This window comes from Callithrix jacchus, chromosome Y (assembly GCF_049354715.1).
Source record: "Callithrix jacchus isolate 240 chromosome Y, calJac240_pri, whole genome shotgun sequence".
Taxonomy (NCBI): Eukaryota; Metazoa; Chordata; class Mammalia; order Primates; family Cebidae; genus Callithrix; species Callithrix jacchus.
The window spans coordinates 15003363-15028458 of NC_133525.1; the positions used below are offsets into that span (position 1 = coordinate 15003363).

At 40.3% G+C, this 25096-nt stretch overlaps 1 long non-coding RNA gene across 1 annotated transcript; it reads right to left on the reverse strand.

The window, feature by feature from the left end:
• Window positions 1-9218: 9218 nt before the first annotated feature.
• Window positions 9219-23194, reverse strand: LOC103790906 (uncharacterized). Its single transcript, XR_013531858.1, has 3 exons — window positions 23078-23194; window positions 11104-11360; window positions 9219-9524 (listed from the first exon to the last, which is right to left on the reverse strand). It is a non-coding gene; the product is annotated as an uncharacterized LOC103790906 (long non-coding RNA).
• Between the last annotated feature and the right edge of the window lie 1902 nt (window positions 23195-25096).

The following is a 25096-nucleotide window of genomic DNA, read 5'->3' on the forward strand; positions in this document are numbered from 1 at the left end:
GTATTTCTAGAATTTTTTATTTAATATTTTTGAACTGCTGTTGATTATGGGAAATTGTGAAAAGTAAAAGTGGGCTGGGCTCTGTGGCTCATGCGTATAATCTCAGCACCTTGGGAGGCCAAGGCAGGAGGATTGCTTGAGCTTAGGAGTTCAAGGCCAGCCTGGGAAATGTAGCGAGACCCCATCTCTAAAAAAAAATACAAAAATTAGCAGGGATGGTGGTGTGCACCTGTAGTCCCAGCTACTGGGAAGGCTGAAGTGGGAGGATCACTTGAGCTCAGGAGTTCGAGGCTGCTGCGACTCAACATCATGTCAGCCTGGGAAATACAGCAAGTCCCTGCCAAAAGAAAGAAAGAGAGAGGAAAAAGAAGGAAGGAAGGGAGAGATGGGCAGGAAGGGAAGGGAAGAGAGGAAGAAAGAAAGGGAAGGAAGAGAGGGAGGGAAGGAAGGAGGAAGGATAGAAGGAGGGAAGAAGGGATGGAAGGGAGGAAGGGAGGGAGGAACAGAGGGTGGGAGGAAGGAAAGAAAGAAGGAGGGAGGGAAGGAAGGGAGATAGGGAAGGGAAGAAAGAAAAGGGAAGGAAAGGAAGGAAGGGAGGAGGGGAGGAGGAAGGGAGTGAGGGAGAGAGGGAAGTAAGGCAGGAATAAAGAAGAAGGAAAGAAAAATAAAGGGAAACTTAAGAATGGGGGATGCCTGTATTTTTAAAATAAAATTTACTATATGATGCTATAAAATAATCTCACTGACGTTTGACTATTACCACTGATGATGTGAAACAGAAGGTGTTTATGGTCCTGGATGCAGATCCTATCAGAGAAGATTCAAAATTCAAGAGCCTGCAGGCAGCTACATCTTGTTACATAGAAATAGATAAGAAAAGCATAAAACTTGGGACACATGAGGACTTCCTTTCAATAGGCTGCTTAAGCCCCATGGTTTCAGCAAAATCTTAAAACTGATATGAGACTCTGTTCATTTTATTAATTTTTCTAATTATTCAGCAGTTTTTTGTAGTTCAGTTTAATTGTACATAATATGTCTGTTGAATGTCTATGAAGTCCAGAACATGCAATATTGTAGTTTTGTCTTTACAGAAAGAATTTTAATTTTTTTATATATAAAGGTCACAGGACTTGTCAGTGGAAGTGGCTTTTAAATATTTGCTGTATCACTTGCTAGGTGTCTGTGACCTTGGGATAAATGTCTAGAACTGTCTGCGATTAAAAGCATGGGCAGGGCCAGGCACAGTGGCTCACACCTGTAATCCCAGCAATTTGGGAGGCTGTGGTGGGTGAATCATCTGAGGTCAGGAGTTTGAGAACAGCCAGATCAACATGGTGAAACCCCATCTCTACTAAAAAAAATACAAAATTATCCAGGTGTGGTGACAGATGCCTGTAATCCCAACTACTCTGGAGGCTGAGGCAGGGGAATTGCTTAAACACAGGAGTCAGAGGTTCCTGTGAGCCAATATCACGCCATTGCCATCAAGCCTGGGCAACAAGAGCAAAACTCCATCTCAAAAAAATAATTAGCAGTGGGTTCAAGCTGCCTGCTTTCACAAACCTGACCCTATTACTTGCTAGCTGTGTGTCCTTGGGAATTTTATCATGCTTCAATTTTTTTTCTGTAATCTTCATGCAAGTCTTCCATAAGTCTAAAATTATTTTTTATAAAAAATTTAGAAAGGCCAGACATGGTGGCTCATGCCTGTAATCCCAGCATTTTGGAAAGCTGAGGAGGAAGGATTGCCTGAGCCTGGAAGTTGGAGACCAGCTTGAACAGCATAGTGAGGCCCTGTCTCTACAAAAAAATAAAAAACAAATGGCTGGGCATGGCAGCATGTGCCTGTAGTCCCAGCTACTGAGGAGAATGATGTTGGAGGATCGCTTCAGTCTGGGAGGTTGAAGCTGCAGTGAGCTGTGACCACGCGCCACACCACAGACAGGGCCACAGAGCAAGACCATCTCTCTAAAAAAAAGGTTAAAAGTATATCTTTTTTTTTAAACTAGAGGGCCAAGATGCATATAAAGAAAATTGTTATATTATCATATTCTATTCTGCACTCATCCCTAATAAAACATGCTGTCTTCAGCTTTACGTAGTTGAAGACAACTTCATTTAGTCTTTAAATTTATTTAATTAAAGAGAGAATATGTTCCAAGTGGGGCTCCCTTTATCCAAGGAGTCTCGAATTTTACTATGTATTGTTCAAACTGAAAAGAGACTTTGTACATGATCTCAGATGTCATGAAGTAGTTGAAATAAGTTATATTTCTAGTTAAATTAAATTAAGAGTTGCTTCAAGTACTTAATTAGCAGTACATTCAATAGTCAAGGATATACACTCCTAATTTTATGGCCACCTATTATTATCAAGCCATTTTCCTGAAATATAAAATCTCTAATTTTCACAAAGACCATTATATAAAGATGTAGGCAAGAGTATGTAGCTACTGTCTTTTTCTCTTTTCTTTTTTTGAAACAAGGTTTCACTCTGTTGCCCAGGCTGGAGTGTAGTGGCATGAACAAGGCTCATGGCAGCCTCGACCATCCTGGCTCAAGGGATCCTCCCGCCTTAGCCTCAAGTAGCTGGGACCACAGTGTGTGGGACTATGGGCCTGTGACCACATGCCTGGCTAATTTTTAACTTTTTGTAAAGATGGGGGTCTTGCCAAATGGTCATGGTGGGTCTGAAATTCCTGGGCTCAAGTGATCTTCTGGAATTAGCCTTTAAAATGCTGTGATTACAGGCATGAGCCACTATGCCCTGCTTGTATTCTTTTTCTTTTTTTGAGATGGAGTTTTACTCTTGTTGCCCAGGCTGTGGTGCAATGATGCCATCTTGGCTCACTGCAGCCTCTGCCTTTTGGGTTCAAGCAAGTCTCCTGCTGCAGCCTCCTGAGTAGCTGGAATTACAGGCACCTGCCAACACACCTGACTAATTTTGTATTTTTAGTAGACATGGGATTTCACCATGTTGGTTGGGCTGGTCTCGAACTCCTGACTTCAGGCAATCTGCCTGCCATGGCCTTCCAAAGTGCTTGAATTACAGGTGTGAGCCACTGCACCTGGTTGTCTTCTTCTTTTTTTTTTAAATTTTTTATTGCATTTTAGGTTTGGGGGTACATGTGCAGAACATGCAAGAGAGTTGCATAGGTACACAAACGGAAGTGTGTTTTGCTTCCTTTCTCCCCTTCACCCACATTTGGCATTTCTCCCCAGGCTATCCCTCCCCACATCCCCCTCTCGCTGGCCCTCCCTTTTCCCCCAATAGACCCCAGTGTTTAGTACTCCCCTCCCTGTGTCCATGTGTTCTCATTTTTCATCACCCGCCTATGAGTGAGAATATGCGGTGTTTCATTTTTCGTTCTTGTGTCAGTTTGCTGAGAATGATGTTCTCCAGATCCATACATGTCCCTACAAACGACACGAACTCATCATTTCTGATTGCTGCATAATATTCCATAGTGTATATGTGCCACATTTTTCCAATCCAGTCTATCATCGATGGGCATTTTGGTTGATTCCAGGTCTTTGCTATTGTAAACAGTGCTGCAATGAACATTCTTGTGCATGTGTCCTTATAGTAGAACGATTTATAGTCCTTTGGATATATACCCAGTAATGGGATTGCTGGGTCCAATGGAATTTCTATTTCTAAGGCCTTGAGGAATTGCCACACTGTCTTCCACAATGGTTGAACTAATTTACACTCCTTGTCTTCTTTTTCAAGTTGATCAGTTCTTGCTATGATTGCCTTCCCCTTAAATCTGAACATCTGAGGAATTATTGACATAGAAGTTTCAATTTCTTTCCTTTTCTTTTTTTTTTTTTTTTTTAAGACAGAGTCTCTCTCTGTCAACCAAGCTGAAGTGCAGTTATGTTGTTCAGGCAAAATCTTGGCCCATTGCAACCTTCACCTCCTGGGTTCAAGCAATTCTCCAGCCTCAGCCTCCTGAGTAGCTGGAATTACAGGCATGAGCCACCATTCCCTGCTAGTTTTTGTACTTTTAGTAGAGATGGGGTTTTATTATGTTGGACAGGCTGGTCTCAAATCCTGATCTCAGGTGATCCACCCACCTCAGCCTCCCAAGGTTTTGGGATTCTAGGTTTGAGGCACTGTGCCAAGCCAGCCAAAAGTTTCCATTTCTGTTTGCGAATGATTTACCATCACTATGTTATGTCATATCAACTTCAAGGCTGGCTGGAGCTGCCCCAAAAATGGCAGCAGGGGAATTCCCACAGGGTAATATTTCAAATGGTCCTGAGATGAGGCTTGTTGGAATTCCACAGGCCAAAGTACTAAAATGTAAGGGTAATCATTCCAAGGTGTTTATGAGGGAGTTAACAAGTGCTGCTCAGTCCTCGTGATGGACAGTGGGAGAAAAGAGGTTTCCTATCAAGCTTTGTTCACAGCGAGTTCAAATTATGGAGTTTTTTGTTGTTCTTTGGTTTTTGTTTGTTTTTGTTTTTCATCAGATCATGGCTCACTGCAGCCTCGACTTCCTGGGCTCAAGTGATCCTCCCACCTAAGCACCTGGGTAGCTGGGGCTGCAGGTGCTGCCACCACACTTGTCTAATTATTTTTTTCAGATGGAGTTTTGCTCTTGTTGCCCAGGCTGGAGTGCACTGGCATGATTATGGCTCACTGCAACCTCCACCTCCAGGATGCAAGTGATTCTCCTGCCTCAGCCTCCCAAGTAGCTAAAATTACAGGCACCCATAACCATACCTAGCTAATTTTTATATTTTTAGTGGAGACAGGGTTTCACCATGTTTTCCTGGCTGATATTAAACTCCTGAACTCAGGTGACCCACTAGCCTTGGCCTCCCAAAGTGCTGGGATTACAGGCATGAGTCACCATGCTTGGCCCTAAACCTGGCTAATTTAAAAAAATTTTTTGAAGAGACAAGGTCTATGCTGCCAGGCTGATATTACACTCCTAGCCTGAAGCAATCCTCCTTGGCTTTCCAAAATTCAGGTTATGGAGTTTTTATGAGGGTTTAAGAAATTTGGCTCAGGGCTGGGGACCAGTTTCTTGCAGTGTTTTTGGAACAATCTAGATACGTTGGTTAGTGGCTGGCAATGTTCAATAACCTGGTTTTGGTTCAAGCCTGCTGGGAAAACTCTGCAGCTGGCTGGGTCACAGAGAGGCCAAGGTGCTCTGTGATTTTGGGTCAGGAAAAGAAAGAAGGCAGGGGGAGCTGAAAGGGACCCAACACACTGGAGTATGTCTTTTCCAGCTTTCTAATTAATATCACCCCAAACATTTATGTTAGGCCTGAATCTACTTTAGCAGTTGTCTTATCCTTACTGGAGAAGCTTTTAGTTTTGGATATTAAAGCTTACACAATTTTGAACGCCTATGCTATAATATTACAGCCTTGGATTTGTCCATGGATTTTTTTTTTAGATGAAATTTTGCTCTTCTTGCTCAGGCTGAAGTGCAGTGGTGTGATCTTGGCTCACTGCAACCTCTGTCTCCCAGGTTCAAGCAATTCTTTTGCCTCTGCCTCCTGAGTAGCTGAAATTAAAAGCACCTGCCACCAAACCTGACTAATTTTTGTATTAGCAGAGACGTAGTTTCATCATTTTGGCCAGGCTGGTCTTCAGCTCCTGACCTCAGGCGATCCACCCACCTTGGCTTCTGAAAGTGCTGGGATTACAGACATGAGACACCACTCAAGGCCTGTTCCTGAATTTTTTTTTTAAAGATGTGCTTTGAGCAATCTAAAACAAAAGCAGTCTGCCTAACATTTGTATTTATGTATTTCTACTATATTGGAGCTTTAATTAAGATATTTTAAATAATAAAACACTTTTAAATCTTGTATATTGTTATTTTTCTACAAAGTTTATATTTAAGTTCAAATGCAAAAGATAGGAGTAACCATATCAAAGAACTAAGAAAAAATTTTGTGGGTAAAAGTTCGACCTCAAATATGCAAATACTCAACTCCCAATGTGGAAATAATGTCTTTTTACAAAAGAAAAATAAAATATTTGTTTGCAAGGTGCTCTTACACACACACACACACACACAGACACACACACACACGACCTTTAGAATAAAGTAACCAGGCTGGGTGCAGTGTCTCACCCCATAATCCCATCACCTTTGTAGGCCTAGGTGGGCTGATCACCAGAGGCCAGGAGTTTGAAACCAGCCTGGCCAACATGGTAAAACCCGACTCTACTAAAAACACAAAAATTAGGTGGGGGTTATGGCAGGTGCCTGTTAATTCCAGATACATGGGAGGCTAAGGCAGGGTACTTGCTTTAACCCATGAAGTGAAGGTTGTAGTGAGCCTAGATTGTGCCATTGCATTCCAGTGTGGGTGATGGAGCAAGACTCTGTCTTAAAAAAAGAAAAGAATATGGTCCCACTGAACCAGCTGAAAGAGCCATGCTGAGATTTGTGGCACCTTTTTGCCTAGGAATCTTCTGGCCTGGCTCTCTGCTTCAGTCCCCTTTTTTATCAGTTGAATGAGTGACCTTGTCTCTCAGAAGCTCCAATCACCAGCTAAAATGGCTCCCAGACCCGTGTATTTTGTGTGGAGACCTGCAGTGCTGGGGTGCCAGCAAAAACAGTGATGCCAGCCAAAACAGCTGTGTGGACCAAAACAGCCATGCTGGCAACCCATGGGGCTCCTCCACCTGGGAATCTCCTGGTCTGTGGGCAATAAAAATCCATCTGGAAATGCAATATTCACTCACCCTCTGTGCTTTCACTGGGAGCTGCAAGTCTGAGCTGCTCCTAATCAGCCATCTTGGATCCCAGAATTTTTGGATTGAAAGAATCAGTATTATTTCAAAGACCATACTAACCAAAGGAGTCTACATATTTAACACAATTCCAATCAAATTACCAATGTCATTTTTCATAGAATTAGAAAAAAAAATGATCCTAAATATCATATGGAACCTAAAAAGCATCCAAAAATTAGCTGGATGTGGTGGTGGGCCCTTGTAATCATAGCTACTCAGGAGGTTCAGGGAGGAGAATCACCTGAACCCAGGAGGCAGAGATTAGGTTCAGAGAATCACTTGAACCCAGTGAGCCAAAATCATACCACTGCACTCCAGCATGAGGGACAGAATGAGATTCCATCTCAAAAACAAACAAACTGCAATAAGATATCATCTTACACAGAATGGCTAGTACTACAAATACAACAGATGTTTTTGAGGATGCAGAGAAAAATGAATGCCTATTCACTGGTGGTGGGAACATGAGTGAGCACAACCGCTATAAAAAACAATATAGAGATTTCTCAAAGCATTAAAAATAGAGCTACTATTTAACCCAATCATAAAACTACTGGGCATCTACCTGAAAGAAAAAATAAATAATTATATTAAAAAGTCACTTTCAGTCATATGTGTATTACATTCCTACTCATAATAGTAAAGTCGTGGAATTAACCTAAATGTCAATTAGCAGTGGACTGGATTTATATGTGTGGTGTATGTACACCATGGAATACTATGAAGCCATAAAAAATGAAACCATGCTCTATGCAGTAACATGGATGGATCTGGGGGCCATTATTCTAAGTGAAATAACTCAGAAACAGAAAATCAAATACCACATGTTCTCACTTACAAGCGAAAGCTAAACAATGAGCACAACAGAATATAAAAATGGAAACAATAGATAGTGGGACTCCAAAAGGAGAGATTGGAAAAAGGTTGATGGTCAAAAAATTACCTATTGGTAGTGAGCTGTGATCATGCCACCACACAACAGCTAGGGTGACAAAGCAAGAAAATGTCTCAAAAAGAAATCTGTTGAGCACAATGTTTACTGTTTCAGGGACAGGTTCACTAGAAGCCAAACCTCACCAGTATGCAATATATTTATTTGACAAATGTGTACATATACCCTCTGAATCTAAAATAAAAAACAGAGGAAGTTTATAGTAGTAAACACATACATCTTAGAAAAAAAAAATCTCAGCCAGGTGATGGCTCATGCCTGTAATCCCAGCACTTTGGGAAACTGAGGTGGGCAGATTGCTTGAGGTTGGGAGTTAAAGACCAGCCTGGATAACATGGCAAAACCCCATCTCTACTAAAAATACAAAAAAGTTAGCCAGGTGTGATGGCACATGCTTGTAGTCCCAGCTATTCTGGACTGACACTGAGACTGAGACAGGAGAATTGCTTCAACCCAGGAGGTCGAAGTTGCAGTGAGCCAAGATTACAATGCTGCACTCCAGCCTGGTGGACAAAGGAAGATTCCCCCTCATAGAACAAACAAACAAAAAATGTCAAATAAACAACCTAACTTTATACCTGAAAAAATGAGGCGGGGGGCTAAACCAATAATTAGCATAAGGAAAGAAACAACAAAGATTAGAGAATAAATAATGAAATACAGAATAAAAAACATTTTAATTGGCTGGGCCCACTGGCTCATGCCTGGAATACCAGCACTTTGGGAAGCAAAGGCAGTTGGATCTCTTGAGGTCAGGAGTTTGAGACCAGCCTGACCAAAATGGTGAAACCCTGTTTCTACTAAAAATACAAAAATTAGATGGGTGTGGTGGCCAGCACCTGTAATTCCAGCTACTTGGGAGCTTGAGGCAGGAGAATTGCTTGAACCTGGGAGGCAGAGGTCACAGTGAGCCAAAATATTTCCACTGCACTCCAGCCTGAGTGACAAAGTGAGGCTCTGTCTCAAAACAAAACAAAATTTAATCAATGAAGCTAAGAGCTGATTTTGAAAAAAATCAAAGTCAAAGCCCTTACCTAGACTAACAACAGAAAAAGAGAATATGTTACTAATATAAGAAATGAAAGAGACAACATTACAACTTGTCTTACAGAAATAAACAGAATTACAAGAAACTATTAAGAACAGTTATACAGTAAAAAATTCTACAATTTAGAAGAAATGAGAAAAGTAGTAGAAACATATAACCTACCAAGATTGAATGAATAATAAATGGGGAGCTTAAGGAGACCAATAACAAATAGAGGACCTGAAGAAGTAATGTTTCAAACTCCAAAATATAGCCTAGGACCAGATTACTTCATGGGTAAATTCTACCAAACATTCAAAGAAAATTTAATATAAAACATACTCAACATCTTTGAAAAAATAGAAAAAAGAGGTAACACTTTCAGAGTCATTTTATAAGGCCAGCTTCCCCTTGATATCAAAGCAAGAAAATATACTTCTGAGAAGAAACTTATAGGCCTTAAGAAATATGGTGTATAAATTTAATCTAAATAAATCTGTATACAAAGTGTCAATTCTCAGCAAAAGTTTTTTGAAATCAACAAATAAAACTTTCATACAGGATTTTAGTTAAAACTCATCTATACCATCTGTCAGATATTGTTACTGAAGCTTATCATAATTGGAGTTCACTCGAGCAGTAGTTTGTTCATCCGTTGGGAACTGATATATCTGAATGCCAATGCTAATCAACTCACTCGTTACTTCCCCTTAAACGTCTGGAAATCGTTTAAGAAACGTGTCTCCTTTGGCAATCAGTGGTATAATGTTCACCTATTAAGAAAGAAGACAAACAAAACCTCAGCACTGAGGATTCATGGTTCATCCTGTAGTTTTTATAGTAAAGCCCTCACAATCTCTGACAACAAATTGTGTAACTAGATAATCACTGACTGGTATGCCTTTCTTTAAAATTATTTTCCAAAATTATCAATTCTTTTGAAGATTCACCTTTTATCTGAATTCAGATTTAGGAATTTCAACCTTGTTTCTCTTTTAAAAATCCCTTACACTTCTACACATATGGATTAGTAAAACGTAAATCATAGGACAACTTAAAGTATCTGATTTATTTGCAATTTTATTTCTTATTATCCTGAGTGATAAAAGACAAAATAAAAGATCTTTCATCAAAATGGTGGAAAAAATTTTTTTCTACTTTTTAGATCACATTTTTCATCAATCAATCTTCATTAATGTTCCATTTTCACACACTCTTGCCCCACCTACATGTGTTTGCAGATAGATTTGCTTTTGTTTTTCAAAGACCACTTGAAAAGAATATAAATATTTTAAGTTACCATATTCCTGTTTTGTTTTTATTTTATTTTGAGACGGAGTCTCACTCTGTTGCCCAGGCTGGAATGCAATGGTGCAATTTAGGCTCACTGCAGTATTTGTGTATTTGATGTTGAGTTTTTACCCACAGAGTTCTTTCCTAGTGCTTCAATATTATCTATCACTCCTGTCTTTTGCATTTGTGCTTATTTAAGTAAACTTACTAGAAAATAACAATATTCAAGAATATACAATGTCTTATTACCTTTAAAAACCTTATTAAACTATAGCTCCACAAAAACAATATCTGTAATATAGTAGAAATACCTAAATATAAATTTTAGGCCTACTGCTTTTGTTTTAGAGTGCTCAAAGCACATCTTTTAAAATATCCATGGACAGGCCCAGTGTGGTGGTTCATGCATGTAATCCTAGCACTTTGGGAGGCCAAGAACGGTGGATCACCTGAGGTCAGGAGTTCCAGGCCAGGCTAGACAACATGATAAAACCCTGTCTTTCCAAATAATACATAAATATTAGCCAGGTATAGTGGTGCATGCCTGTAATTTTAGCAATTCAGGAGGCTGAGGCAGGAGAATTGCTTGAACCTGGGAGGCAGAGGTTGCAATGAGCTGAGATTACACTATAGCACATCAGCCTCATTGACAAGAGCAGAACTCCATGTCTCAAAAACAAAAAAAGAAATCCATGAACAAATCTAGGGCTGTAATATTATAGCATAGTTGCTCAAAATTGTATAAACTTTAATATCTAAAAATAAAACTTTCTCCAGTAAGGACCAGAAAACTCCTAAGGTATACTCAAGCTGAGATTGCACCAATGAACTCCAGCCTGGACAAGAGAAAAACTCCATCTAAAGAAAGAGAAGGAAGGAAAGAAGGAAGGAAGGAAGGAAGGAAGGAAGGAAAAGAGGGAGGGAGGGGGAGAGGGAAGGAGGAAGGTAGGGAGGGAAGGAGGAAGGAAGGAAAGAAAGAGAAAGAAAGGAAGGAAGAAAGAGAGGAAGGAAGGAAGGGAGGGAGGGAAAGAAAGAGACAAGCAAGGCATAGTGACTCACGCCTGTAATCCCAGCACTTTGAAAGGCTGAAGGCAGCAGAGTGCTTGAGTCCAGAATTTCCATATCTGCACAGAAAATATGGCAAGACCCCCGCCTTTACAAAAACCTAAAAATTAGCCAGGTGTGTGGGCATGTGCCTGTGGTCCCAGCTACTCAAAGCTGAGGTGGGAGGATCCCTTGAGTCTGGAAGTTCAAGGCTGCCATGAGTCTCGTTCATGCCACTTCACTCCAGCCTGGCCAACAGAGTGAGACCTTTTCTAAAATAAAGATAAAATAAAAAGAGGTTTCAGTGAGTCAAGATTGCACCACTGCATTCCAGCCTCAGCCTGTTCAACAAAAACAACCTCTCCCACAAAAAAATATTTTGAGGGGCACAGACAGCATTCAAATAACTTTTAATAGTGTATTTTTATAATTTTTCTATTTTATTATTTTTACTATTGCTAGCTTCAGTGTGAACCTAAGAAACTAACAATAGTAACTAATAATAAAAAAAGACTGCTTCTCATTTATAAATAAAACTTTATCATAGGTGAGTATGCATAGAAAAAAAACATAGTAGGCAAGACACAGTGGCTCACACCTGTAATCCCAGCACTTTGGGAGGCCGAGGCAGGCGTATAACAAGGTCAGGAGATGGAGACCATCCTGGCTAACATGGTGAAGCTTCATCTCTACTAACTATACAAAAACAAAATTAGTCAGGCACGGTGGCATATGCCTGTAATCCCAGCTACTCAATAGGCTGAGACAGGAGATTTGCTTGAACCCAGGAGGTGGAAGTTTCAGTAAGCTGAGATCGTGGCACTGCACTCGAGCCTGGGTGACAGAATGAGATTCTGTCTCATAAAAGAAAAGAAAAGAAAAAAGCATAGTATATATCAGGTTCTGTATTATGCATCATTTCAGACATCCACTGGGGGTCTTGGAATTTACCCCCAAAAGGGCCATTCTAAAGGCAAATGACCATGATCTGGAAGGTAAGTCAAGGTTGAAATCTATCAAATGTGAATTGTCTCCCCCTGCAATCAAAAATTTATATGTTAAAGCCCTAAACCCCAGTACCTCAGAATGTGACCTTAACTGAGATAAAGCCTTCATTACTGTGATTAAAAAGTGAGACTAGGCTGGGCATGGTGCCTCACACCTGTAATCCAAACCCTTTGGGAGGCCAAGGTGGGCACATCACCAGAAATCAGGAGTTTGAAAACAGCCTGGCCAACATGATGAAACTCCATCTCTAATATAAATACAAAAGTTATCCAGGCATGGTGGTGCACCCCTGTAATCCCAGCTACTCAGGAATCTGAGGCAGGAGAATTACATAAACATGGGAGGTGGAGGTTGCAGTGAGCCAAGATCATGCCATGACATTCTAGCCTGGGCATCAATAAAAAAAGATGAGACTGTTACAGTGGGGCCCAATTCAAACTGACTGGCATCCTTAAAAGAAAATAAAATGTGGACAGCCAGGAGACAACAGTAGAAACACCATGTGAAATCACAGAGATAAGGAGGTCATCTGCCAGACAAGAAAAAAGATTTCAGAAGAAACTACATCTTCTGACACTTTGATCTTGGACTTGTAGTCTCCGATGCTGTAAGAAAATAAATTTCCTTTGTTTAAAGCACTCAGCCTATGCTATTTTGTGATGCCAGCCCCAATACACTAAAGCAAATGCCTTAAATATTAACGGAAAAAAACAATTAGGATATATACATATATTACAAAATAACGGGGACAGTCAGGCACCACATAATAGTATTTCAGTAATGATGGGCCAGATATATGATGGTGCTTCCTTAATAGTATAATACTGTACCTTTACTTTTTGTTGTTTTTATTTATTTAAACATGTATGTATGTATGTATTTTGAGACTGAGTCTTGCTCTGTCACCCAGGCTGGAGTGCAGTGGTGTGATCTCAGCTCACTGCAACCTCTGCCTACCGGATTTAAGTTATTCTTTTGCGTCAGCCTTCCAAGTAGCTGGGATTACAGGTGCTCACTACCATTAGTTAATATTTTGTATTTTAGTAGAGATGAGGTTTGTCTTATTGGCCATGCTGGTCTCGAACTCCTGACCTCAGTGATCTGCCCGTCATCTCTGCCTCCCAAAGTGCTGGAATTACAGACATGAACCTCTGTGCCCAGCCTTTTATACTTCTATATATTTAATTTCTGAATTGAGGGGATCTATGTGCAGGTTCGTTACTTAGATATATTGCATACTAGAATTTGGCTTTCAGTGTGCACCTCAACCAAACAGTGAACATTCTACTCAATAGGTAATTGTTCAAATCTCAACCTCCTCTCACCCTTCCCCCTTATAAAGGGCCCAGTGTCTATTATTTCTGTCTAATACTGTACCTTTTTTCATGTTTAGATACACAGATATGGCCAGGCATAGTGGCTCACGCCTGTAATCCCAGCGCTTTGGGAGGCCAAGGTGAAAAAAAAAAAGGTGAGTGGATCACTTGAGGTCAGGAGTTTGAGACCAGTCCATCATGTTGAAACCCCATCTCTATTAAAAATACAGCCATGCATAGTGATGCAGCACTGCAGTCCCAGCTACTCGGGAAACTGAGGTGGGAGAAAAACTTGAACCCAAGAAGCAGAGATTGAAGTGAGTCAAGATCATGCCACTGCACTTCAGCCTGGGAAACAGTAAGACTCCATCTCAAAAAATATATATATAAATTTAAATAGATAAACAGATATGTACCATTGTGTTAGAATTCTACAGTATTCTGTGCAGTATCATGCTGTCTAGGCTTGCAGCCCAGGAGCAACAGGCCATACAATAAAAGACTATAACCTAGGTGTGTAGAAGGCTATATCACCTAGGTCTGTGTAGGTACAGTGTGGAATACTGGATACCAGAGGTTGGGGGAGCAGGGAGAGAAGAAATGAGGAGCTGTTTCTCAAAAAGTACAGTTTTTGTTTTTTACTTTTATTTTAGGTTTGGGAGTACACACAGAGGTTTGTTACATAGGTAAACTCATGTTGTGAGGGTTTGTTGTACAGATTATCTTGTAACTGAGGTGCTAAGCATAGCACCCAATAGTTATTTTGTCTGATTCTCTCCTTCCTCGAAACCTGCACCCTCGAGTAGACACCAGTGTCTATTATTCCTTTTTTTTGTGTCCATGTGTTCTCAACACTCAGCTCCCAGTTGTAAGCGAGAGCATGGTGTACGTTCTCAGCCAAAAAAAAAAATGAGATCATGTCCTTTGATCTCATAGAGAGAGCTGGAGGCCATCATTTTTAACAAGCCAACAGAGCTTACTATTATTACTATTCACAATAGCAAAGACATGGAATCAACCTAAATTCTCATCAATGATAGACTAGATAAAGTAAATGTGGTACATATACACCATGGAATACTACACAGCCATGAAAATGAAAGCGATCATGTCATTTGCAGGAACATGAATGGAGCTAGAGGCCATTCTTAGCAAACTAACAGTTTCAAACAGACAGGGGAAATAATTTTTTAGATCTATTACACAGCATTGTGACTATAGTCAATGTATTGTATATTTCAAAATAATCAAAAGAGTAAATTTCAAATTTCCCATTATAAAAATGACAGGTAAGCCACTTAACAGATAAGTTAATTTATTTGATTAAATCATTTTAATCACATGGTAAACATATATCAAAATATCATGTTGTATCCACACATGTATATAATTACTATCCTTCAATTAACAATAATATTTGGCTATACTGCCCAAAGTAATTTACAGAATCAATGCTATCCCCATCAAGCTACCATTGACTTTCTTCACAGAACTTGAAAAATCATCATGAACTTCATATGGAACTAAAATAGAGCCCACATAGCCAAGTCAATTCTAAGCAAAAAGACCACAGTGGGGGACATCACACTACCGGATTTCAAACTATACTACAAGGCTACAGTAATCGAAACAGCATGGTACTGGTACCAAAACAGAGATACAGAACAATGGAACAAAACAGAGGCATCGGACGTAACACAACATACCTACAACCATACAATATTTGATAAACCTGACAAAAACAAGCAACAGGGAAAGGATTCCCTGTTTAATAAATGGTGTTGGGAAAACTGGCTAGCCATGTGCAGAAAGCAGAAACTGGACCCCTTCCTGACACCTTACACTAAAATTAACTCCAGATGGATTAAAGACTTAAACATAAGACCTGGCACCATAAAAGCCCTAGAAGAAAATCTAGCCAAAACCATTCAGGACATATGAGTAGGGAAGGACTTCATGACCAAAACACCAAAAACATTGGCAAAAAAAGCCAAAATAGACAAATGGGACCTAATCAAACTCCACAGCTTCTTCACGGCAAAAGAAACAGTCACTAGAGTGAATCGGCAACCAACAGAATGGGAAAAAATTTTTGCAGTTTACCCATCTGACAAAGGGCTGATATCCAGAATTTACAAAGAACTCAAATGGATTTACAGGAGAAAAACAAACAAGCCCATTCAAAAATTGGCAAAGGATATGAACAGACACTTTACAAAAGAAGACATACATGAGGCCAACAAACATATGAAAAAATGCTCATCATCACTGGTCATTAGAGAGATGCAAATTAAAACCACATTGAGATACCATCTCACGCCAGTTAGGATAGTGATCATTAAAAAAATCTGGAGGCAACAGATGCTGGAGAGGATGTGGAGAAATAGGAACACTTTTACACTGTTGGTGGGAGTGTAAACTAGTTCAGCCATTGTGGAAGACAGTGTGGCAATTCCTCAAGGCCTTAGAAATAGAAATTCCACTTGACCCAGCAATCCCATTACTGGGTATATATACAAAGGACTATAAATCGTTCTACTATAAGGACACATGCACACGAATGTTCATTGCAGCACTGTTTACAATAGAAAAGACCTGGAACCAACCCAAATGCCCATCAAAGATAGACTGGATTTGGAAAATGTGGCACATATACACCATGGAATATTATGCAGCAATCAAAAAGGATGAGTTCGTGTTGTTTATAGGGACATGGATGAATCTGGAGAACATCATTCTCAGCAAACTGACACAAGAACAGAAAATGAAATACTGCATATTCTCACTCATAGGTGGGTGATGAAAAATGAGAACACATGGACACAGGGAAGGGAGTACCAAACACTGGGGTCTATTGGGGGGAAGAGGGGAGGGCCAGTGGGAGGGGGTGCTGGGGAGAAATAGCCTGGGGAGAAATGCCAAATGTGGGTGAAGGGGAGGAAGGCAACAAAACACATTGCAATGTGTGTACCTATGCAAATGTCTTGCATGTTCTGCACATGTACCCCAAAACCTAAAATGCAATAAAAAAATAAAAAATTAAAAAATAATATTAATTTTAAAAATAAATAAAGGGGGGAAGTACTCAAGATGGCGCTGTGAGAACAACCCAGGATTGGAGCTCTCATTGAATCCGCAAACAGGTGAGTCAGAGCTGCATTTCCAGACTGATCTTTGTTGCCCACAGAACAGGGAAACTCCCAAGTATAAAAAAGACACGGGATGCCAGGCAGTAGGTCTGCCTGGCGAAGCCGGCAGCCAGGGCGGCAGCGGCCAGCCCCACCCAGCAGTCCCCACAGGGCGTGCTTGTCCGGGTGCCCTGTTGAACCGGAAACCTGAGACTTGAGAGGGCTGGACTTGAGACTGAACGAGACTTGGACAGTAGGCCAGCCCAGGGGATTGCAGGGACAGATCGTTTGGGATACCCAGTGGGACGAACAAAACCGTGATTTCAAACTATCCCGAGCAGACGGTCCAAGATGCTCTGTGGGGGAGGGGCGTCCACCACTACCGAGGCAACCCACCCCAACTGAGATACATGCCCACTGCTGACGCAGCCAGCCGTTGCCAAGGCAACACATCCATACTGAGATACACGCCCACTGCTGACGCAGCCTGCCGTTGCTGAGGCAACACGCTACAATGAAGAGACTCCGCCGCAGGGCGTGGCAGAGACCACAGCAGAGCCTGCAGGAACAGGGCGAATCACAGAACAGCGGGGCAGAGCCTCGGCAGCCAAACAGTGCTTAGTCTGCCTTCTAACTGGGCAGGACACCTCAACGGAAATCAAAAAATATAGCCCGAACCCCACAACACAGAGCATTTGAGAAAAAAAGTGTTTCTTTTTTTTAATGAGCTCTGTTGCAGCAGAATCAAACATAGCAGCCTAACAGCCCTGAATGAACAACAGAGCTCACAGCTCAGCAATTGAGCTCCAAAAAAGTACAGACTGTCTCCTCAAGCAGCTCCCTGACCCCTCTATATCCAAAAGACTGACATTTGGCAGGCATCATCCTGGGACAAAGATAGCAGAAAAAGAAACGGGTAGCATCCCTCACTGTGCCACAGCTGCTAGAGGTGCACCCCAGACAAGCAGGGCCTGGAGTGGACCTCAGCAGTCATACAGCAAAGGGGCTAGGCTGGTAGAAGGAAAACCAAGTAACAGAAATACTTCATCATCAACAATCTAAGAGTCCACTCAGAGACCCAATCGAAAAGTCAGCAACTACGCAGACGACAAGCGGATAAACCCACAAAGATAGGAAGAAACCAGCGAAAAAAGGAGGAAAACACCCGAAACCAGAACACCTCGCCTCCTAGAGAGGACCAAAACCCCTCACCAGCAAGGGAGCAAAGCTGGACGGAGAATGACTGTGACAAAATGACGGAATTAGACTTCAGAAGGTGGATAATGAGAGACTTTTGTGAGCTAAAAGAACATGTATTAAATCAATGCAAAGAAACTAAGGAACTTAAAAAAACATATGAGGAAATGATAACAAGAATAGATAACATAGAGAGGAATATGAATGAATTAAAGGAGCTGAAAAACACAATACGAGAACTTCGCGAAGCATGCACAAGTTTCAATAGCCAAATTGACCAAGGAGAAGATAGAATATCTGAAGTCGAAGACCAACTCAATGAAATAAAACAAGAAACCAAGATTAGAGAAAGAAGCACAAAAAGGAATGAACAAAGTCTCCAGGAAATGTGGGACTACGTGAAAAGACCTAACCTACGTTTGATAGGTGTACCAGAAGGGGACGAAGAGAATGAATCCAAGCTGGAAAATACTCTTCAGGACATCATCCAGGAAAACTTCCCCCACCTAGCAAGACAGGCCAACACTCAAATGCAGGAAATACAGAGAACACCACAAAGATTTTCTGCAAGAAGAGCAACCCCAAGGCACATAATCGTCAGATTCAACAAGGTTGAAATAAAGGAGAAAATACTAAGGCCAGCCAGAGAGAAAGGTCGAGTCACCCACAAAGGGAAGCCTATCAGACTCGCAGCAGATCTCTCGGCAGAAACACTACAAGCCAGAAGAGAGTGGGGGCCAATATTCAACATTCTTAAAGAAAAGAACTTTCAACCCAGAATTTCATATCCAGCCAAACTGTCTGCAGAAGTGAAGGAAAAATAAAATCCTTTGCGAACAAGCAAGTACTCAGATTTTGTCACCACCAGGCCTGCTTTACAAGAGCTCCTAAAAGAGGCACTACACATAGAAAGGAACAACCAGTACCAGCCATTCCAAAGTCACACTAAAAGTTAAAGAGCATCAACATAATGAAGAATCTACAACAACCAACAGGCAAAACAGCCACTTAGCATCAAAATGGCAGTATCAAATTCACACATAACAATATTAACCCTAAATGTAAATGGACTAAATGCACCAATCAAAAGACACAGACTGGCAAATTGGATAAAAATCCAAAACCCATCAGGGTGCTGTATCCAGGAAACCCATCTCACATGCAAGGATACACAAAGGCTCAAAATAAAGGGATGGAGGTAGATTTACCAAGATAATAAAGAGCAAAAAAAAGCAGGAGTTGCAATTCTCATCTCGGATAAAATAGACTTTAAAGCAATAAAGATCAAAAGAGACAAAGAAGACCATTACATAATGGTAAAAGGATCGATACAACAAGAAGAGCTAACGATTCTAAGCATATATGGACCCAATGCAGGAGCACCCAGATACATAAGGCAAGTTCTTAATGACTTACAAAGAGACTTAGACTCGCACACAATAATAGTGGGAGACTTTAACACTCCACTGTCAATATTAGACAGATCAACTAGACAGAAAATCAACAACGATATCCAGGGCTTGAACTCAGACCTGGAGCAAGCAAACCTGATAGACATTTACAGAACTCTCCACCCCAAATCCACAGAATATACATTCTTCTCAGCACCACATCACACCTACTCGAAAATTGACCACATAATTGGAAGTAAAGCACTGCTCAACAAATGCAAAACAACTGAAATCATAACAAACAGCCTCTCAGATCATAGTGCAATCAAGTTAGAACTCAGAATACAGAAACCAACCCAGAACCGCACAGCTTCATGGAAACTGAACAACTGGCTCTTGAATGTTGACTGGGTAAACAATGAAATGAAGTCAGAAATAAAGAAGTTCTTCAAAACCAATGAGAACGAAAACACAACATGCCAGAACCTCTGGGACACATTTAAAGCAGTCTCTAGAGGAAAGTATACAGCAATAAGTGCCCATATGAGGAGAATGGAGAGATCCAAAATTGATACCCTATCGTCAAAATTGAAAGAGCTAGAGGAGCAAGATCAAAAAACTCAAAACCCAGCAGAAGACAAGAAATAACTAAGATCAGAGCTGAACTGAAGGAGATTGAGACACGAAAAACCCTTCAAAAAATCAATAAATCCAAGAGCTGGTTTTTTGAAAAGATCAACAAAATAGACAGACCACTAGCCAGATTGATTAAAAAGAAAAGAGAGAACAACCAAATAGATGCAATAAAAAGTGATAAAGGGGAAATCACCACAGATTCCACAGAAATTCAAACTATCATCAGAGAATATTACAAACAACTCTATGCACATAAACTAGTAAACCTGGAAGAAATGGATAAATTCCTGGACTCCTGTGTCCTCCCAAGCCTAAACCAGGAGGAAGCTGAAACTATGAATAGACCAATAACAAGGTCAGAAGTCGAGGCAGCAATTAAGAGCCTACCACACAAAAAAAGCCCAGGTCCAGACGGGTTCACAGCCGAATTCTACCAGACACACAAAGAGGAGCTGGTACCATTCCTTCTAAAACTATTTCAAACAATCCAAAAAGAGGGAATCCTTCCCAAATCATTTTACGAGACCAACATCATTCTGATACCAAAACCCGGCAGAGACCCAAGAAGAAAAGAAAATTTCAGGCCAATATCCATGATGAACATAGATGCAAAAGTCTTAAATAAAATATTGGCAAGCCGAATGCAACAGCAAATCAAAAAACTTATTCACCATGATCAAGTAGGATTCATCCCTGGGATGCAAGGCTGCTTCAACATACGCAAGTCTATAAATGTAATTCACCACATAAACAGAACCAAAAACAAAAACCACATGATTATCTCAATTGACGCAGAGAAGGCATTTGACAAAATTCAACAGCCCTTTATGATAAAAACCCTCAATAAACTCGGTATCGATGGAACATATCTCAAAGTAATAAAAGCTATTTAGGACAAACCAACAGCCAATATCATACTGAATGGGCAAAAACTGGAAGCATTCCCTTTGAAATCTGGCACTAGACAAGGATGCCCTCTTTCATCACTCCTATTCAATATAGTTCTGGAAGTTCTAGCCAGAGCAATCAGGCAGGAAAAAGAAATAAAGAGTATTCAAATAGGAAAGGTGGAAGCCAAATTGTCTCTAATTGCAGAAGACATGATAGTATACCTAGAAGACCCCATCACCTCAGCCCAAAAACTCCTGAAACTGATAAGCAACTTCAGCAAAGTCTCAGGATATAAAATCAATGTGCAAAAATCACAAGCATTCGTCTACACCAATAACAGACTTAAAGAGAGCCAAATCAAGAACGAACTGCCATTCACAATTGCTACAAAAAGAATAAAATACCTTGGAATACAACTCACAAGGAACGTAAGGAACCTCATCAAGGAGAACTACAAACCACTGCTCAATGAAATCAGAGGGGACACAAACAGATGGAGAAACATTCCATGTTCATGGTTAGGAAGAATCAATATCGTAAAAATGGCTATAATGCCCAAAGTAATTTACAGAATCAACGCTATCCCCATCAAGCTACCATTGACTTTCTTCACAGAACTGGAAAAAACCACCATGAACTTCATATGGAACCAAAAGAGAGCCCGCATAGCCAAGTCAATTCTAAGCGAAAAGAACACAGCGGGGGGCATCACACTACCGGATTTCAAACTATACTACAAGGCTACAGTAATCAAAACAGCATGGTACTGGTACCAAAACAGAGATATAGACCAATGGAACAAAACAGAGGCACCGGAGGCAACACAACATATCTACAACTATACAATCTTTGGTAAACCTGACAAAAACATGCAAGGGGGAAAGGATTCCCTGTTTAACAAATGGTGTTGGGAAAACTGGCTAGCCATGTGCAGAAAGCAGAAACTGGACCCCTTCCTGACACCTTACACTAAAATTAACTCCAGATGGATTAAAGACTTAAACATAAGACCTGGCACCATAAAAACCCTAGAAGGAAATCTAGGCAAAACTATCCAGGACATAGGAATAGGCAAGGACTTCATGAACAAAACACCAAAAGCATTGGCAACAAAAGCCAAAATACACAAATGGGACCTAATCAAACTCCACAGCTTCTGCACGGCAAAAGAAACAGTCACTAGAGTGGATCGGCAACTAACAGAATGGGAAAAAAATTTTGCAGTTTACCCATCTGACAAAGGGCTGATATCCAGAATTTACAAAGAACTCAAACGGATTTACAGGAGAAAAACAAACAAGCCCATTCAAAAGTGGGCAAAGGATATGAACAGACACTTTACGAAAGAAGACATATATGAGGCCAACAATTATATGAAAAAATGCTCATCGTCACTGGTCATCAGAGAGATGCAAATCAAAACCACATTGAGATACCATCTCACGCCAGTTAGAATGGTGATCATTAAAAAATCTGGAGACAACAGGTGCTGGAGAGGATGTGGAGAAAAAGGAACACTTTTACACTGTTGGTGGGAGTGTAAATTAGTTCAACCATTGTGGAAGACAGTGTGGCGATTCCTCAAGGCCTTAGAAATAGAAATTCCATTTGACCCAGCAATCCCATTACTGGGTATATATACAAAAGACTATAAATTGTTCTACTCTAAGGACACATGTACACGAATGTTCATTGCAGCACTGTTTACAATAGCAAAGACCTGGAATCAACCAAAATGCCCATTGATAATAGACTGGATTGGAAAAATGTGGCACATATACACCATGGAATATTATGGAGCAATCAGAAATGATGAGTTTGTGTCGTTTGTAGGGACATGGATGAATCTGGAGAACGTCATCCTCAGCAAACTTACACAAGAACAGAAAATGAAACACCGCATATTCTCACTCATAGGTGGGTGATGAAAAATGAGAACACATGGACACAGAAAGGGGAGTACTAAACACTGGGGTCTATTGGGGGCAAAAGGTGAGGGCCAGTGGGAGGGGGAGGTGGGGAGGGATAGCCTGGGGAGAAATGCCAAATGTGGGTGAAGGGGAGAAGGAAAGAAAAGCACACTGCCATGTGTGTTCCTACGCAACTGTCTTACATGCTCTGCTCATGTACCCCAAAACCTAAAATCCAAAAAAATAAATAAATAAAGGGTCTTAAATACTTCAAAGATGGGTAGTGTTAAAAGTGTACATGCTAGCCCTGATTCTCTCAGTTATTAACATAACAGAGAAATAAAGTATACCCTCAGTGGACAGGCATCATGGCTCATGCCTGTAATTCCAGCACTTTGGGAGGCCACAGAAGGTGAATCATGAGTTCAAGAGATCAAGACTATCCGGGCTAACATGGTGGAAACCTGTATCTACTAAAAATACAAAAACTTGCTGGGTGTGGTGGCACTCACCTATAGTCCCAGCTACTCAGGTTGCTGAGGCAGAAGAAATGCTTGAAGCCAGGAGGCAGAGGTTGCAGTGAGCCAAGATGGTGTCACAGCATTGCAGTCGGGTAACAGAGTGAAACTTGGTAAAAGAAAAAAGAAAAGAAAAAAAGACTTTTAAGAGCACAGAAATTTTTCAATTTTTAAAAATTATCACAGGTTGGGTGTGGTGGCTGATGCCTCTAATATAGCACTTTGGGAAGCTGAGGTGGGTTGACTGCTTGAACGTAGGAAGTTGAGGCTACCATGAGCCATGATCACACCATTGCACTTCAGCCTGGGCAACAGAGTGATACCCTTTATTCAAAAAATATATAATATGGCCATGACAAAAATCATTGTAATTATAAAGATATATTTGAATTAATAGCATGAGTGTTACACTGCTTAAGATAAGTTGAAATGAACATTGGAAAAAATGAAGAAATAGTTCAAATGAGATGTTTGACACCCACACAAAGAATATTAAAGGTGAATCCCAGTTGGGTAAATCTGTCCACCAACTGATTGGATTAACATTTGAAACCAAAATGTTCAAACGTAGTTAAACAATGAATATTATTTTCTTTTTGCTTAAGTTAAAAAAATTTGGAGTTTTTTAATGAATAAAAAAGTCATTTGAGAGGAAAATTATATCAAAGAAATTAGAATTATTATTTGATTATTATAACTTGGACAAGATGCAAATATATTAAGTAAATCTGTGAAAATAGAAGTCTGTATTCAAACACACAGATTTGGTTACTGTTTTTATAAAGAAAGTTAATCTATCCCTCAGCACACTTAAAGAGGCTTTGTTTCTAAATTTAAAAAAATAAGCCTGTAATCCCCGCACTTTGGGAGGCCGAGGCGGTTGGATCATGAGGTCAAAAGATCGAGACCATCCTGGTCAACATGGTGAAACCCCGTCTCTACTAAAAAAAAAATACAAAAAATTAGCTGGGCACGGTGGCGTGTGCCTATAATCCCAGCTACTCAGGAGGCTGACGGAGGAGAATTGCCTGAACCTAGGAGGCAGATGTTTCGGTGAGCCAAGATCGTGCCATTGCACTCCAGCCTAGGTAACAAGAGCGAAACTCTGCCTCAAAAAAAAAAAAAAAAAAAAATAGCGGCCAGGCACAGTGGCTCACGCCTATAATCCCAGCACATTTGGAGGCTGAGGTGAGCCAATTGCTTGGTGTCAGAAGTTTGAGATCAGCCTGTCCAGCATAGTGAAACTCTGTCTCTACAAAAAATACCAAAATTAGTTCGCTGTGGTGGTACAACCTTGTAGTCCCAGCTACTCCAAAGGCTGAGGCACAAAAATTACCTCAACCCAGGAAGCAGAGGTTGCAAAGAGCTGAGATCTTGCCACTGCACTCCAGCCTGGGCAACAGAGTGAAACTCAGTCTCAAAAATTAAAAAAATAAAGAGAAATAGGGATTTAAGAATATACTACAAGAAATTCTAATGTATTACTCTAACATACAAATTATTTCTTTTATAAGAAAAAAGAAAAAACTTTAATATTTTTTCATTCTGCTCCAGCCTTGCCTGCCTTACATGTGCTCAGAGCACTTACATTAGCCTACAGTTGGGCAAAATCAACTAAGACAAAGATTATGGTAAAATAAAGTATTGAATGTCTCATGCAATTTATTGAATAAAGTGAAAAACAGCACTATCGTAGGGTCAAAAATTGAAGTTGAGTGATTGTCAGCTGGAGATTCTCTACATATGTGAGAAAACCGAAATTAATTTGAAATTTTTATAAAATCAAATGACTTTGACTTCAAATTTGTTACATAGCCTCTGAAGTCCTGTGGGATATCAAATCTACTACTGATAACACCATTCTAGAAAATTAGCAATCCATCAGTATTATACTCAAATTTACCTATTGATCATTTTTTAGGGACTATTAAGCAGTCATTCAATATAATTTTCATGGTTGTAATAAAATAATAAACATTTTAAAACAGACTAAAGTATCATAATTATTTTTAT